The sequence below is a fragment of the Cygnus olor genome, chromosome 4, assembly GCF_009769625.2.
Source record: "Cygnus olor isolate bCygOlo1 chromosome 4, bCygOlo1.pri.v2, whole genome shotgun sequence".
Lineage (NCBI taxonomy): Eukaryota > Metazoa > Chordata > Aves > Anseriformes > Anatidae > Cygnus > Cygnus olor.
The window spans coordinates 9,863,978-9,882,319 of record NC_049172.1 but is presented as its reverse complement, the minus strand read 5'-3'; the positions used below and the strand labels follow the sequence as shown (position 1 = coordinate 9,882,319).

At 36.9% G+C, this 18,342-nt stretch overlaps 1 protein-coding gene across 3 annotated transcripts in view; it reads left to right on the top strand.

Annotated features, from left to right (window-relative positions):
- GRID2 (glutamate ionotropic receptor delta type subunit 2) overlaps positions 1–18,342 on the top strand; it is an 805,832-nt gene that overhangs the window by 597,643 nt on the left and 189,847 nt on the right. The gene's annotated exons all lie outside the window — the stretch shown is intronic.

Genomic DNA, 18,342 nt, shown 5'->3' with positions numbered 1-18,342 from the left:
GTCAACTTTCTGTCCTACAATGATAGTGATATAAGGAAATATTTTATCCAGAAGCCCAATCTACAGTACTTTGATAGCCGGCTTGTCTGGTTGCTTGCAGAAAGATTTTAAAGTACAGACTTTTGGTAAGTGTGGTCTAATGTAAACTGTGTTTCCCCTAAATTTTGTAACCTATTTGACTACAAATTATATTTTGAAATAAACTTGAAATACTAGAGTAATTCACAGCTAGTTTGGTCTGTAGTAAAGTTACAATGAGTCTCTTGATATGCCTGACTGTGGATAGTTAAACTGATTTCTCTGTTTGGCCATGGTGCTTTTTGTACTTTGAATAGCGTGGAAGTTACTGTCCTCTCTTGCTACTAACTTTGTTGTTGAGGACCTGACACCCTGCTTGCTTTTAGCTTTTCTACTTATTATGTCTGCAGGAAAGCAAAGATGACAAGACCAACTAAGTGATGGATATCTTCCCACATGAGGATACAATCTTTGTCACTTTGTGACTATAGGCCTCCAACAGATTGCATTAAACAGGGATTGATGCACTCAATACAAATATTTTTAGTATCCTTATGTATTAAAGCAATTCTGTTCAGTCCAGAGGGAAGTGAATTGCACATCAAACTGGTTTCATGGCAGAGGTCTTCATGCTATTTTTTTTTTTAATTTTGTGGAGAAGAGGATAAACATGACGGGAAACTTGATAAGAAATTCTGATATTCATTTTATAACATCATACCCCACATTTATAACAGATCATTTCCTCAAAATTTTTATGAATAACCAGCTTTTCAATCCCAGTTATTTATGCCTTCTAAGTTTTATTAGACTCTTTTCTAGCAGCTTTGTAACATCCAAATTGTCAGTCCATTAGTCATTAGAAGCTGTTTTCTAGTTTGTTGTGCTACTTTAGCATATTGAGGCAAATCATTTCTACTAGGGAAAATGAAAACATCAATAAAGAAAATCAGAATGTTCTGACACCTTGCTGAAGAAATGTCTTTTCCTCATTATTTTATTTTGTATTTTGCTATTCTTTCCACTTGCCTTAAAAAGAGTGGAAATGTCCATATGGAAGTGTCTGGTCTAGTTAAACTCACTTTAAAAAAAAAAAAAAAAAAGACTTCATACCACTCTAAACTTTCAAAGAACATTGATAAAATGAAGTATATTTTCCTCTCTCCTTATTTTATTACTTATCTTTTACCATGTCTTTTCAAAAGTGGCATTTCAAGTACAAATGTATAATAATGTACCAAATTAGCCAGGCTGTATCACCAGTGTGCTCTCTCAAATCCTTTGGAATATAAACCCCAACATCTTTCTGTACAAGACTAAGTATTTTCCTGTGGATTACCAATATCCATTGAAATGTTAGGTGGTAAAACAGTAATCTTCACTTGGGTCTGAAAAAGAGAAAGATGTGTTTGAACGAACAGCTTTTGCCAGATGTACGTTTCAAACCATGGGGACAGCAGTAGACTCAAAATTGCAAGAAGCCATTGACTAGAAGATGTTACAGTCCTTCAGAGACCACAAATAACAGAACTGTGACAGATATTTTAAAGAAAGGTTTTGATGGAGGACATTTTAAAATTTTCAACCTGGAAGTCCATGGATAACTTGAGGCAAAAATAAAATAAAAAAGAAGAAGGGGTATACTGACTTCTCAAAAATAAATAAATAAAAATCATCCAATATACAACAGCTGCTGTAATAAGATCATTAAAGCCTGTGAGCAGAACCAGCCCTCTAACTTGCCATTTGGGGTTTTGAAAGAAGAAAAATCCTGGAATAGATCTTACAGGTAAAGTCCCCGTATTCTGGAGAGGTGACATAAAAATGAAAATAAAACTTTTATGTTGCTATGAACTTGGCTGTAGAAGGCAAGTGACTCTTAATATTCTGCTTTGAAAAAAACTGTATAAAGTACAATATATATATATTTCATATAGATTCTTATTTTTATTCTTAACCCCTATTTTTTTTTCCATTTACTCAGGGGTGAGAGGATGTTAGCTAAAAAAAGAAAAAAAAAAAAAATCTGTGTGAATGCTCCACAGATTTTAAAAGCAAAAATCTGCAGAGATTATTTGCTATCATGTTTGCTGTAAAGGTATATGGCTCTTGTATGGGATCTTCTAATAATCAGAGATATTTCACTGCCCTCTCTTGGTGAGAGTTAAAACTGGTCTCTCCAGTTTCATAAACCTTAACACAAGAGCAAAAAGGATTTTCCTTTAATTCAAGTGTTATTTGCTAGGAAATCATTGGAAGTGGGATATTGTGGATTTATAGGCATCCATAAACTTTTGATGGGTGTACTGTTTATTTCAGTTTGAAGTTTGTGAGTCAGCTCATTGCTTTGGTCTATGATGTGTGGACACATGCGTATAGGAATATCTATTTATTTGTGTGGTTTAATCTTATACAAACATCGTGGTAATATGTCCTTTTCCATAAACGTGTACAAAAATTCAAGAAATATCTTAAGCAAAATCTGTGTGTTTCATGAGCAGTGAAAAAGCTAATGAAATTTTACTTGCTTGCTGGAATGATGACCTTGTCACTACTTTATTAAAACCTATCAATTTTAGACAGCTATTCCAAGTGCATATGTTACCTAGTAATCTCCCTCTACAATATGCAGAGGGAGACACTGCTTTAGAAGGCAGTTCAAAGCTGTGAAAGGTATTTGGAGGTATTAGCTAGCTAAGTGCACAGTTTAGTTCCACAATCTATCAATATCCTACCTCCTCCAAATGTCTGAAATGACCAAGTTTTGCAAGCTCCCTGAGTTACCCCTGGAGCTAAGCTTCTGCCTAATGTTTGGGAGCACTGAGAAGTCATACACGGAGCCTTAACCATGACAGATTTGCTAACCACACACTAGTAGGAAAAGTGTTGTATAGCACACGACAAAAACATGAGCTTCAGTTCCTGTGCCATGATTAAATCTGATTAGATTAAATCAAGGACTGTAGTTAAGCTTCAGTCAATTCTGTGTTTCACTTCAAAGTAATCAAGCAAATTCTTCAATGATGGCATTATTGGTTCAGAAAGGCTGTGAACAATTTATAAATGCAATGGATTTTGTGTAAATAGTTTGCAACTCCCAGAGGGATCTTTTTTGATCAAGGCTACGTTCTGCCTTCTGTGCCAGGAAGTTTGTGTTATGGCAATGTTTATGGAGGGGTGAATGGACTGAAATAAACCAACACATTTCATCTTTTGCTGAGATTTTTTTTTTTTCAAGCCAAAGAAGTAAAAGAAAAGAAAAAAATGTTATATGTCCAGAGCCACTTAAGCTGTTTGGAGTTCAGAAACTCTTTTTTTATTTTTTCTTTTTTTTTTTTTTCCTGAGAAATACTAAGCCACAATTTGCTTATATTGGTAGCATAGCAAAATTATTAATCTGTTTTTTCAGATCAATGACTTGTTCTGTGGAAACACAGATTTGGCTTTTTCCCCTGTCACAAGCTGCTTGGTTTGAAAGGGTGTAGACATGTAGTAGACAAGTCAGCGTGAGAAAGTTTGAGCTAAGCCAAGAGTGCAGCAAATTCCAAAGGAAAGGCTGACTGGAAGGTGAAACCCAGTGCAAAGGCAAGGAGAGCCTGCAGATGCTCTTAGGCAGTAAACATGCAAATCCTCTCCCTCTAAAGTTACTATTGCCCTCCACATAAGGCTTTGTTACTATGTAGGATGTCTTCCAAGAAAAGTTTGCTTTTCTCCTTTCCTGTCTTGCATTGAGTATAAAGCACCAAGACCTGACTTTTCACCCGAGGGTTATCAGGAGCTCCGCAGATCACACAGCCCATTGTTTGCTGCTGTGCTTACGGTCTGTATCCTGTAGTGGCCCTCTCCAAGCATCTAGTGGGGAGCGGGCTTTTCTGGCATGTGGCAATATCATCAGGTCTGACTTGATAACGAATGAAGGTCATGCTTTATAAGAATTCTCTCAGCTCCCCAGCAGTTGAGCCAATCAATCTGTAAGGAGCTTCTGCAAATGTCACCTTGCAAACCGACTACACACTTTGGCAGGAAATTAGAAGGAGCAAAAACAATTCAAGAACCAGGTTGAGAAATGGTTATTAATTTTTTTCTTGTGTGTCTTTGCTGAAAGGGGAAATAATCATATCTCTTTCAGCACAGCAGAAAGAGAGGAATCATGACACATTTTAAAAATTCAGTATATTTGATGCAGCAATCTTGGTACATGGTGTTGTGAAGTGCCTCAGGGCTGCCACGCGGTTCCCTGCCTTTTTTCTTGTGTAGTTGTTATTTTAACTCAGTCTTGTGGGATATGTCCCATCCCCTATTGCGTTGTTTAAGGAGACAGATTTGTGACTAGCTGGTATTCTCTACTGACTATTTCTTTAGTAGTAGAAAGGCTACTTGGAACTTGGAAATACAAACCTGGCTGGCTGGTGCACTTCAAGCATGGTGCGGAATGGCAAAGCTCTGCTCCTCTCTCGTTTTAATTTCTGATATGATTAGGTGATACAACAGCAAGGACGTTTGCTTTCCTGTGCCCCTATTAATGTGGGAACAGAAGAGTTGGGAGGAAGAAAAGCTGTTCTGTGAGAAGTATGAGAGGGGAAGGAGTATGGCAGCTTCCTGTGCCAGCTTTCAGTGTTTCTTTTGTTTTGTTTTTGCCATCCAAATGTTCCAAGCAAACCTAGTCAGTGTGAAATGCCAAAACCAGGATATGGATAACTCCTCTACTCCCTGCTACAGTTTTGCACAGTTAATAGATCACCATCCTGCTTTTACTAGTGACTTCCCAATAAGCTGAAAAACTAATCTGAAAGAAACATTTATTTTTAGTCTTTTATGGCCACTGCCCTCAGACTTCTCTCTGTAATTCAACAAATGAAAAGAATTCTCAGTGCAGTTCCTGATTGTAATTTTAAGACTAGAATATTTTTTTCATGTGTGTATCTTATTTACATAGAAATAGTTACAGTGCCTTTAAATTGCACCTCTTTTAAAGCACAGAGCACTAGGAGGACCTAGGGGAGATGAGAGTTTTTTGGCAAACACTACTTCATTTTATGATCATCCAGGTGCTCATCACTATGTGTGCATGCATACATATATATGGGTGCAGGCATACACAAACAGGTAGCCTACGGTTTGCCTATAAAGGGATAGGCAATGTAGAGCTATCTGTGTGAAAATAGATTGCCCAGAGTCAAATAAAGGATGCTCGGAAATCCCAAATGCCCCAAAGGTGGAATTTTGCCTCCAGTTCCTTCTATCTTTCTAAAGCCTTGAGGCTCTTTCCTACTGTACATCATATATCTTTTGGGAATCTCTAATTCAGAGTGCCTAAGTTGCTGGGAGGGATTGCTTGCTGCAGCTCTGCAAAAGGCTCACAGGCTGATTGTGGGCAGCAGTGTGTATTATTGGGCTCTCTTTTTGTTTTTATTGCTATTCTTTCAGTTGAGCCCTCTTCGAATGGAAGGTCACCCCATCTCCTCTCTTCCCAAGTTCTGGTGGTAAATTAGAGGACTAGGTATTCAGAGCTTTGCCATCGCAGTATTCTTTATAGCAATAACGAATAGATTATGCCTGAGACAGTCACAGGAAATTGTGCCTGGGGGTTAACTTCTCTGATTAATAACTTCACAGGGAACCATTTCCCTTCTTGGTTTCTCTTTTCTTCTTAACCTCTAGCACTTTTGTCCTTCGTTTTTTGACTCAATACTTCTGTGTCATCAGTTTCTTCCTTCTTTTTGTCCTTCCCTAATGTGCTGATAGATAGATACACTCAAGGAAGTTATCAAAGTGCATTTTTCTCTTGTTCTTCTGGATGAGTCACTTACCTGACTTTTATCATTGTAATGTAAGTGTGTAATGAGCCAAGTGACTTGGATGGGGAATTAGAAGAGCGTCACTTGCCGTTTATTTTTGGTTATGCGCTTAGATGGAGCAGTTCATTAGAGCTCCCATTGGTCCTGACAACAGATTTATGAGAAGGAGATTGTTTTATCTTACGTTCTTATCTTATGTTGTGCTGTGGTCTCTGGTCACAATGGGATATCACTTATGGTCATTTCCACTCTGTTTCAGATTTATGTTTTCAGCCGGATGGTATTCATTAATGTTTACTCTTCAAATTTTGTCCCTGATGTTTGAGCATTAGTAGATTTGTTAGACTGAGAGCTGTATATCTGTGGAATATTGGATTGATTTTTCTATTGGCTTTAGTTATTCTTTGTGCTAGATCATCCTTGCTGTAAGCTGTTTTTAGTTTCCTTTAGCCTTGATAGAATTCTTCTTCACACACAAATACATATATATTTTTTGCTGGAATGCTTCATTTCGTTTTCGTTCTTCCAACAAGACTATCTGCAGAAAATTCACAAAAGCTTCTTGAGAACCTTAAGATACACTAGACTCCTTTTATGTATAAATTTTCATATATGTATGACTCATCAGGCTACTTTAAAAATGGTGTGGCAGAATATGTACTAAATAAATAAATAAGTCCACATACTCTAAGTTCCCATTTTTTCATGTGGCAGGACATTTCTATAATTAATAAATCAGTAATTGGAAAAAAAAAAAAAGGAAAAAATCAAGATGTTTTGTGAAATGAAACAATCATATTCTGGGTAACAGTGATTTTATCTCTGTTTTGTGTGTGTAATGTAAATAAATACATATATGTTAATTTTATTTACATAATTGTTCCTTGGAGAGGGAAATATAATCCCACACTGAAAGTATACTTGATGAAAACACTAGAAGCATGGAGAGGGTTTGTTTCTTTTTTTTTTTTTTTTTTTTTTGTCTAGTATAGTGTTGAAATCTAAATTTCCGAAGGTAATGGGAGCTAAGAGTCTTAAGCATCTCAGGATGAAAGAACAATTTAAATGTCCAATTAAAGATTTGAGCTCCTAAGTTTAGGTACACAAGTAGTCACATTTAAGGCATTTTTACAACATTAGAGGCATTTAATCTGCTTAACAAAAGGTTCAGAACTGTATGGTCAATAAAGCTCCAAGGATGATTTATCCAAGAGAATTTTAAATATTATATATTCATTTATGATTTCTTGATTAGTTTCCTGAATGTTTTTCACCATAGAAATAAGTACCTGCTTAAAGACAAATGTGCTTTCTATGTCCTGTGAATTTGAGCATCTAACTCATTATCACCAAGTATCTACAGCTGCCTCACCCCTTGCTTTCTAAACTCCTTGAAGCAAAGAGGAAAGGAACCTAGGTGTGACTGAATCCAACCCTAGTCCCAGAGTGGGTCAATGGTTTATGTCTAAAGGATTATATGCATTACACCCATCCTCTATGCTACTTAACTAACATTATAAAGCGTGATCACAACACAGCATTACAGTGCATTAGGATGCTGTTACTTTCCCAGCCCACTAACCAGCTATCTGTAGTGATAAGGGTCCTCTCTTACCACTTAGGCAGAAGTAACCTTGGGAGGCATCACTGCCCAAGGGAAGGTCCTGGCGTGCAGCCTGCTGTCACGTCAGAGTTGCTCAAAGGGCTCTTGGGCTGCTCACTGTTTATGGGGTAAGGTGGTTGACTTATGGTCATATTTGCCTACAGATGATAATTTCTTCCAAATTTGACTCGAATCAGATGGGTGGGTTTGAGGGGGGGGGGGTGCACTGCTCAAATTAGTCCTTGGCTATTTGTCTTCGGTCTCCGCCAGATTCAGGATGCAGCCATCACAAAGTGGACAAATCTCCCACGACTGCCACTGGTTGTTATCTGCTTAGGCCAGATGCTCTGAATAAGCCAGGTCTGGGAGGAAGCACACCATCACAGATGTGCAGAAATCGTGCTCAGTACATTCCTGGGAAACTCTCTGCTCATTTCAGTTGCTTTGGGGATCGTGCCTCTCGTCATATGTTTCTTCATGATGTAAGAGTCTGGGTGCAAGCAGTTCACTTGAACCATCCATGTTGGGTGTGTCTGAAGTGGCCTCAGAGGTGCCCCTCCTGACTTTCATTCCCAGCACACTTATTCAAGCTGGGGGACGAAAGGATGGGGTCAGTCAGTCATTCACTGTGGCCATCTCTTGCAAAGGCAGATGAAAGCTCTCTCATATCTCTATTCACTTGGTCTGCAGGAGCAGAGCTTGCTACCAATAGTGTGCCTATATATAATTACCAGCATTTAAAATGCCAGTAAAATACCTTTAAAAATCAATGTTCTGAGGCAGAAATGTGGTTATCAGGGTAGCAGTAGGCTTTTTTTTCCTTCAATTTTAATTTCTGCATGTTCAATTGCATTCCAGTTTACAGAGAACAGGGAATGGAGGGAATTAGTTCAATCTATTTTTAAAATTTACATTTAATTCAAGGTCCTGAATTAATGTGGACTGCAAACTACGTTTTAGAAGTTCACTGACCTTTTAAACATAAGGGTATTTTCCTTTGCAACTATGCACTGAATCTAACTTCTCTCGTCTCCCAATCCCATTCTGTTTCAAAAACAGTAGGCTTAGGACCATATGTTACGGAGAGATTTAGTGAGACTGCAGAAGATTTTTCATAGAAAGAACTATAACTCTAGACACTGTGTTGAGAAATAAATGAGTAAATGTTGTAAAAATGACTGTCCACCTACTGTTCTTTAGTGAACAGAGCCTACACAATTACAGCTGAGCACCTGAAAATAACATCTGGGGGTTTGGGAGATGTGTATGTGCCTTCATTTTGTAACTTCTGTCTTTAAAAAAAAAAAAGTTGCTGCAGGACTTTATGATTATGCAAGTGGGTTTTTGAAGTTGCTAAGCTGATATGGGGATAACTTCACAACTTCTGTTCAAATTAGACATCATCTGCAGCTTGTGAGGCTGATGTTTGCTAGCGGCTCCCCACAATGGTGCTACTATGCTCTAACGATGAGTAATTGTGCCATTATAAGGCAAAATCCAGAATATCTTCCTGAATTTCACAGCCTATTTAACAGGGAAAATCATTCAAATGGTCATAATTATCAGAAGACGTTTTCACTCCTGTTGATGCTGGGAGCAGAGAACCTGTATGCTCGCTGCTGGACTGGCTGTGTCTTTTGGAGCAGCAGCTTGATTGCACTTCCATTCTCGAGGGCCATTGTCAGACTGTCTGTATTGATTTGCACTAAGGATGCATTGTGCGTACCAGAGATTCCCTGCAGGATTCATGAACATATCATAGCTTCTAATCAAACCTATTCTTGTCCTGTCTGCAATTTCTGTGCAGCTTAACACCTCAATAGACACCGTTATGTGTGGGGCTTTTTTCTTCCTTTCTTACTATTTTTAAGGAACTGATCTGATCACCTGAACTGTCTGGCCTAATAATTAGCTGTTGCCCGTTAAGTTTGTTGTGACATATAATGAAACCTTGAATAAATGGCAAAGAAGGGCACATATATGATTACACCATTTATGAGATGTAAACATGGGGGCAGACACCTGCTGTATATAAAGAGAAAACGAGTATTTGTAGAACTACAACATGGTGCTCGTACCCATGTGGTAGTATTAGAGGCAAGGAGGTATTGAATAGTGAGTGTAACCAACATTGTTATCATCAGGCTGAGTACGTTAATAGTCCAGACCAGAGGGGAGACATTTCCTTTCTGAACTTTCACTCAAAAAGGAGGGAGCTAGGTACCATAGACTTTGTGCTTCCCAGAATTTACAGGATAAACATGTGTGAACCACACATCTGTATCATGGCTTCTTCATTGGCAGCTGAAATCAGTTTTTGTATATATATGGATATAGATAGGGTTTAATGGGAACTTTGGCTCTTCATATTCCTTGGCCTTAGTATTTGTTGTGTTTGTAATTTATTTACCATGTGAATACACTTTAATGTGTTTTTATTCTGACTGAAGAAAGAAATAGCCAGTGTTTTAGGGTGTAATACATCTTTCCTAAGTCCTAATACTGCATCTTTTTCACATTTCTTTTTTTGCTTCATTTCTCTGTCTGCTAGGCTGTTACTAAATGCAGAAGGGTGAAGTACTTTTAAGTGCATGAATGGTATGAACATTATCATGGAGCCTCTGATGTGTAATTAAAAAGACACCAGGAAATGGGTTCCCAAATAGCTGGGCAAAGGCAGGAGCTTGAACTGGAGCATGACATTGATTGTTCTCCACACGGTTTGTAATTTCTTCAGACAGGAGACCCCTCAAGCCTCTTCCAATTCTGAATGTACAGAATTGGGGTGAACCTTTATCAGAGTAAGTTTAAGGTGCTTTTCTGTCTTGTCTCTTCTTGAAATACACCTTCCTACCCCTAAACATTGGCGATTGTGTATATGTTGAATTAGAGTAACCTCTGGTTTGGAGATTACAAAAACAATCTAAAATGACAAATTCTGCAAATTTTATACGGCACAATGGGCTGTATAAGATATTTTTAGTTTCATTTTCAGCATACCCAGTACTTGGATATGTTTCTTCACTAAAATTTAAAGCTGCTGCCTGTAAATTTATTGCCTTGAACATCTGCCTTAGAAGTCAGACAGCTATACTACAGAAACTGCAAAGCGGATTTAATGTGCTGTAGAATGTGGCGCTGATTTCAGGTTTGAAAGTTGCATTTATCTTTTGTAAACTAAGGCAAATTATGTAAATCTAACATTTTGTTAGTTTCTGAGTTTTGCCTTAATTACCATGTTCACACTAACATAATAGCTTAGTTTTTCAAAAGAAAACGCTATTAAGTTAGTTTCCTTTTTGTTTTCTAGGATGGAGATTTCATCCAATTCTATCATTATATTTACAGTGTAGACTTGCAGGCAAACATAAACTTGTTCTGAACTGAAAAATATCCATGTGTTACATTAATGCAGTTAAACCCAAATTTAGTAACTTGATTCTTCGTAAAAAGTCCTGGGAAAGGTTGAATACAGGCAGTTTTATTTCATTTTATTTTTTATCTCTGAGCATGAGCTAAGCAGCTGCCTTACATCATCCAGTGTAAATATGGATCAGGTTTGTACTTACTCATTTAGAGGACTGCCAAAAACAAATAGAAACACTGAAAATGAAAAGCTCTGTATTCCCATTCGACGACTCTTAAAATAAAATTAAAAAACAAAATCCTGTAACTTCACTGGGGGTAATACATATAATGAAAATGCTCAAGTGGCTTTCTAGTAGATGCAAATAGCTGGAGACATTGTTTAGAAAATTCATATAGTGAATAATGATAGGTCTACATTATACAAGTGAACCATGAATATAAATTTTAATATGATTGCTTATATCATTTGGTTCTTGATGCAGTCATAATGTTGACTGGAGCTTACAGATTAATTCTGGTTTTCATCTCTCTCTCTTCATTTTTGTGTTGCTGTTTGGAGTTAAATATATCCAGAAAGATGCATATGTATCTTAATAAAAAAAAAAAAATCTGTGCAATTTCATGTAAGTTTTTCTGCATTCTACTTATCTTACAGAAATTGTCCACTGTGCATTTTTTCACAATTAAAAGCCCGATCTCTTGTCATGTGATGTACACACATCTCGTGTGCATGACACTTCTTCCTTTGATTCTAAAAGAACTTCTTAGTGAAATTCTTATCTACCTGTTCAAATCCAAAAATGAGATTTTGATCTCAGTGCAGTCAGCAGCAGAATTCCCGTAGAAGGTCGCTTTTTCACATTGTATTTTTCAAAATTAGTGATTTCTGTCTTTTTTTAGAACTGAAATATCTAGATCATGTATGAATATGTCATACAGCACAGATCCCAGGAGATTAGTACAGAGACCAGATATTAGTAATTTCCTGCTAATATGAAACTCTTCCTTTATCATTTTTGTCCTTGAACAGTATGTATCTAGGGAAAACCTTTCCCTCATATGCTGTGACAACTTCTGTTATTTGCACCTTTAATCTTAAAAAAGGTGTGTTGTTTCCCCCCATAATTCTGTATTTAGCAGTGCTCTTGCTAATTCTGTTTAACTTCTCCCAGTTTCCTGGATGTTTCTGTCTATGAACAGTGCAACATTATTTTCTTTCCCCCAACTCTTGAAAGGAAAGAAGGAAACCTTAACTGTAAATCTTCTGCACTGAATAATGTCTCTCCCAGATGAAGTCATCATCTCAATCACATATTTTTGGAATTGCTCCTCGAGACTCCTACTGAATTTCAATTTTTCTTTTGGTAAATCCAAAAGTTTTCCTGGAATGTGAGTTTTGTCTAACTGCAATATAGCATTTTTTGTATGTACATAAGTATCCTTTGACTCCTAAATTTTTTGTTAAATGGGGTACCCTGAAGTAAAAGTAATATAAATAAGAAGTAATGTGCGTTCCAGTTGTGCCAAGGCTCTGAATTCATGCAATATTAAAGAAGGTTTTGATTAATACTTCCACATAAAACTAAAGGAGACAGAATAAAGCCTTTTCTATTAGCATCCCCACCCTTGTCTCTGCATTTTAATGAAAGCTTTGTTAATATTTAAAACACATTTAAAGCCTCGAGTGCATAGGAAAGCTACATAGTGAAAAAAAGATATGGACATTTTATTAAACAGAGCTATTTGAACAAAAGGATAAATGTCAGGCTAATAATGCCAGTGACAAATTCTGCAACTTGCAACATAATTGAAGATTTTAAAATGTATTTTGCACTTTCATCCTATACCAAAAGGAAAAAAAGTGTCACTGGGCAAATACTATGCTTATACTTAGACACTTCCAACAAATCACTGCTGACTTATTCACAAATACTTCATTTAAATAGTATATCTTTTGTTAAATATTGTAATACAGCACTTGTAGGCTCCTGAAGTGCCACGGGACTATAATGAATCAAGTAATGTGTTCCTGCTAACTGAATGAAGTATTTTAATAAGCAAGCCTGATTCATTTAGACATTTCCATTCATCAGACTAGAATATTATGCTGTATGAGAAGGAACAATGCTGAATATGCTTTTGATCACAATTTTTCTAACAGATTAACTCAGTTCTTAGGTGAAAACTAAGAGTGCCTTCAGCCCTGGTGCTTAGTGGGAAAAATCCTTGGAAACCAGTCGGGTAGAAAAAGGAAAATATTTTGCTTACTGTTCGGTGCATCCAGTCACAGTATGCTCTAAACTACTTGGACTTGTGTTTAAAGAAATGTGTCTACATTTAACAGCCAGAAGCCAACCCCTTCATTCAGTAAGGTCACACGGAGCTGTAAAAGAGAGTGCATCATGTTGTGTTCTGATTCTGAATTGCAGTTTGCTTAGTGCACTCATTTAATGCATTCAGATGAGCCAAAGCTCTGCTCTAAAGTGCATCTAGTACAAAAAACTTTGCCTTATAAAAACTGATGAAGTTAGATGGCCTTGCAAGGTCCCTTTCATTTTCTTCTTCAACTATTTCTTCTTTACCTCCCTCAATGCTTAGGTAGGGAATAATCTTTCTATCTCTTTCTTTTTCTTCTGGTTACTGACAACCTGGCCTCTTCCTTTTCACTATTTCCTGGATGTGAGTTCCGACTATTTGACATGGGTAGAAGAAAGGTAGGAGAAATTTGTCTCTGTGGATACCATAGTCCCAAGTTCACTTGATCTATGCACAGTGTCTTGCTTGTTCCATGCTTATTATAGATAAAATAATAATAAATAAAAAAAACTACAAATCTGTGGACACTGCTAGAGATTTTTGATTTTTTCTCACAGGTCAAAAACTGTATGTTTTGTCCTCTGGATGTAAAATGACAGAATTGTTTTACCCAGTGAGGATTGATCTAACAAGGCATTGGTTTCAGTTGATATTGGCTTTCTGTAGAACTCCTAAAATATATTTAAAAAAAAAAAAATCAGGCCTACGTTATGGAAATTTGAGTACCTGGAACTGCAAGCACTCTAAATCTGTGGCCATGTTTTTCTAAGCACAGGTCTTTGGCTTCTTATGTTTGTCAAACGTGTATTAATATATGCATATATGTGCATGGATGGACACTTACGTTCATGTAAATTTTCATTAAAACAAATTTGAGACACTGGTTTTTTTGGCCCCTAATTCTTAATGTTAAGACTGAGCTGTAGCATAGCACATCAGAAATGCTAAAATATAATCAGAAGTAGGTGTGTAACACTACTCCTTTTCACACATCCTCATTCATTTGTTTATCTTCAGTGGTTTCATTTCAGTGGTTGAAATCCATGAGAGTACTCACATAAGTAATAATTACAATATTTAGCTACAGGCATTTACCACCATATTTCTGAATGAGTAAAGTCAAATGCTTTAAATCACAATCCTAAAAACTTGATTTTGATGGAAGATGGAATATAGTAATCAACTATACTCCCTTACCTTTTTCAAAGGTCTTCATTGTTTGTAATTGTTTTTAATATGTTATGAAAATTGACGTTCCCCAGGGCCTAATTTCTTAATATACGGTTTTATCTTATCTTCATTTATTTTCCCCTGTTCTTTACTCATCCACCCTCAATGCTCTTCTCTGGTGTGTCTGGCTGTGTGCACAAACACACGTTTGTGGTCAGTTTTGTTTCACCGAGTAATCGTTGTCCTACTGCTAATAATAACAGCTCCTGAACACTGGTAATCACTTGTTAACTGTGGGGGAAGATATTGCAGTGCAATTGTTTTTACTAGTAAAATATTCAGAAGATAATCTACATACTGGGCTGATATAGATGGTTTGTGTACCAGAAAACTGTAGCAAGGGCAAAGAGAGAGGGTACCAGCTAGGCAGAAAATACTCTCAAGCTCCACCAGGTGCATGCTCTGCCCCCGAGAAAAAGAAAGGTTTCTGGCAGCAGTGCCTAGAAGAGTCTAAGGAAGAGGGTGAGGAATGCTGCAGGTGCCACTCTAGCTTTGTCCACAAATCTTGAACTGACATCCAAAAATACGTAAAGTGTTAGCTGAAAAGAAAGCCGGGTGTCTGGCAGCCACTCCAGAATAGGATTAAGCAAGGTCCTTCATGGCGAGAGAAGGATGGTAACCTCAACATGGGGAGGGGAGAAACATGTCAAACCTAGATTTATAATGCTGCAGCCAAGGTTACTGCCTGCTAACTCTTTGGGTTGGGTTGTTGTGAAGTGGGGAGCAGAGGGCTAGCCCCATCTTTTTGCAACATTTTTGATGGTTGTTTTCAGCCTCTGGCATGGTGGAATGGGGCAATCTGCCCTGCTTGATACAGCACTCACTGTGACTTCATCCTTGGCTAGTGGTCCTAGGGCATCCTGATGCTGTGCACTTAAATTCAACATTGTCTTGAGATTAAACTGCTATCTACATTTCCTTTTCTAAATTTTTGTTTCTGTGTTTGTTTTACTATACATCTGACTCTTGTGTCATTTTCCTTTTATGTTATCTTTCTCCATCTCAGCTGTGGTCTGATTTACTTTGTGTTTCATTCTGATTCATCTTTTTCTGTATAAGGAACTATCTGCGCTGCATGGCATTTATGGCTAATCATGAAATCATGGTGTTTCCTTCTCCATGAAAGTCAAAAGTGGTAGTTTTATAATCCTCTTTTTGGGTTGCTGTTAAATATCTTATGTTGCCTGTTTACTGTGAAAGAACTTCTATTTGTCTGAGTGTAGATGAAGAATTGTATGTATTTTCCTTAAATAGTTTTGGGTGAAAGCAGTTCATTGTGAGACAGAACTGCAGTCCTGTAAACTTGTCTTAGGTTCATTGCTACTATAAACGTAAAATCTGTCTTTTTACAGTACTTAGAGTATTTTCTGCCTGAGACTCCACGAAAATTTACACCGATTAAGTAAGACAGACTAAATCCAAGAATTACACAAACATTTTCTTCGTGCATTGGGATTTTATGTTAGAGATGGGTGGCTAAAGACATTGGCACTGTGAGAGTTTCTTTCAGCCTGTGGGTAAAACCTAGTTCAGTCCCTGCTGCAAAAAATATAACCTTTCTGATAACCTCTAGCAGCCTGTGCAAAAGAGGTTGATGTTGTCCACCCATTAAAAATAAAAAACATATATTTTTTTTACATCAAAAACATCTGGCTGATACTCTGAAGCAATCAGTGTTCAAAAGTAAGATGCAAACATCAGTAGAAAAGTAACTCAATACAGTAAAAAAAAAAAAAAAGTATGCATATGAAAATTTAGTGCTGAGAATCTAGTACTTTTAACTCTCTCCAAACAACAGTATCTGAAGACCCAACTTTCCATTTCCTTTGTGTTTTCTTCATGTATCTCCCACCAAGCCCAAAGCTGACTCCTCTTATTCAGACTGGGACAACTGCATGCCCCTTGACTTCATCTGAAATGCTTGCTAGAAGAAATGCAAGCAAAATGCAGCCAGCTAGAATAATGACCAAGTTACCTATCAGCACTGTTTTACTGTTATAGGCCTGTTTGATTAGATCATTAACTTGGAAATGCCAGGATTTCTGGTTCTGGCTGAAATTATGGTTGTTTTTTTGTTTGTTTGTTTTTGTTTTTTCAAGGATGGGGCAATTTAAAAAAAAAATGGAGAAAAGTTGGGAGAAGAAGATAAGGTCAGTGTTCACTTATGAAAAAAGATAAATCGGTAGAATGAACAGAAAACTGAACTTCCACTTAACGTCATCCAGGTAAACTCACTTTGAGAAGGGAAAGAAAAGGGGATTGCTGGTGCTGACACCCAGTCATATATACAGTAGATTTGATCTACTTCAGGATCTTTTCAGAAGTCAAATAAAAGATAGAACTAACTAAATTTCACCATCCACAATCAAACTGGGCAACATTTAACCTAACATTACTTTTTGAGGAAAAAAAAAAAAAAGTGATGTCTCTATAAAATTAATAATTCTGAGACCCTGTTAGCTACTTCCATACCCATCGACTGAAAATAACTGTCAGTGACTTTCCTCTGAAGGTATCTAGCAGGAGTAGGTACCTCAGCACTGTCAATTAAGTTGTCTCCCTTCCTATTTCTGTTATTTTCATCTCTGTGTGTCATGATTTTGTGCTCCGCTTCCTTATGTGATGATCAAATAACTGGGGTGGTGAAATGTGTGATGTAACCAAGGAACCAAGGAATTTTTTTCCTACATTATTTTTCTTCTCTCTAAGTAATTTGCACTTATCAGGGAATGAGATAACTGAATTACGTGATAACCTGGGCAGGGCAGGCAAGGTATGTAACTTTATTTTTTTCATTCACTAGAAAATTTAGTAGTATAGAGTTTTCCTAAAGTATATTTTGGCAAGTAAATATTTTTATAAAAGTTTACTTATTTGTTTATTAGAAGAAGAATTGGACTTTTCATTTTTATTGCTCAGTCAGTTGATACTGAAACTTGAGTATCAAGGGAGCGTATGCATTGCAGAAGCATCAAGGGCACCTTTATCTGAGTTCTGTGAAACTTGTCTTGGAAAATGGGAATGTTGCATTAGGTATTTTCTGTCTCTTTATGCTGGTTATTCAAAACAAACAAAAAAGTGTCTTGGCTCATAAAAATACTCTGGGATGACAGCAGGAATAATAAATGATACAGGGATTTGACAGCTTGCAATTTGTGTGACTGCAAAATATATGTTATGTGGCCACATGGCCTGAAGTCTACATGAAAGAACATAAATTTGGTATGTGTTGCCTACTATGGCAGCACCGTAATAAGTTTTTAAAGAAATAAAAATTCACTTAATGATCAATAAAATAATAAGAAAAAAAATAGCCATTTTTAATGATCTCCAGAATTGTGTCTTTATACCCTTACAATATGTTAGCACAGCCATGGCTCATTTAAAGTTCTAGCTCCATCCTCTTTGATATTTCTGTTGTTGTTGTTGTTGTTGTTTAAATGCTCTTAACATTTTCCCAAATGAAGAGAATGTGGGTTAAAAATCCCTGTTTGAAATTCTGCAACCCTGTGGCTCCATAAGTAAAAGGAGTCCCCTGGAGAGATGTGCAGCAACCTGGAGAAAATAAGCACTATTAATGGAGGGGAGGGCAGAAATGGGAGAGAAGGTTAAACAGGGAAAGAGGTTTTCCTTGTACAACTCACCTATTCCATTTAAAAGAAACCAAGCTTTTATTTATTTATTTTTAAACTGCCTTTGAGCTTTTAAGCTTGATTTAACATTGTTTCAGTGAGGTAGACATTATTTTGGATTATATACTTAATGTTTTATAGTTTTCGAAGGCACAAGGCTGTCTATGGAGATTATACATTTCAAGCATAGATGTTAGAAGGAAGTGTGTACAGGGTCAGATTCAGGCAAAGATTTTAGGCCAGGCTTAATTTCATCCTTATTAAAAATAATAATAGAGCAAGAAAGGATGTATTTATTTAAAATAAGTTCAAGTTTCAGCAGGACTAAGCAGGTTCATATGGTATGTGCTATCCTGCATAAAAACAGTTTCCTAAA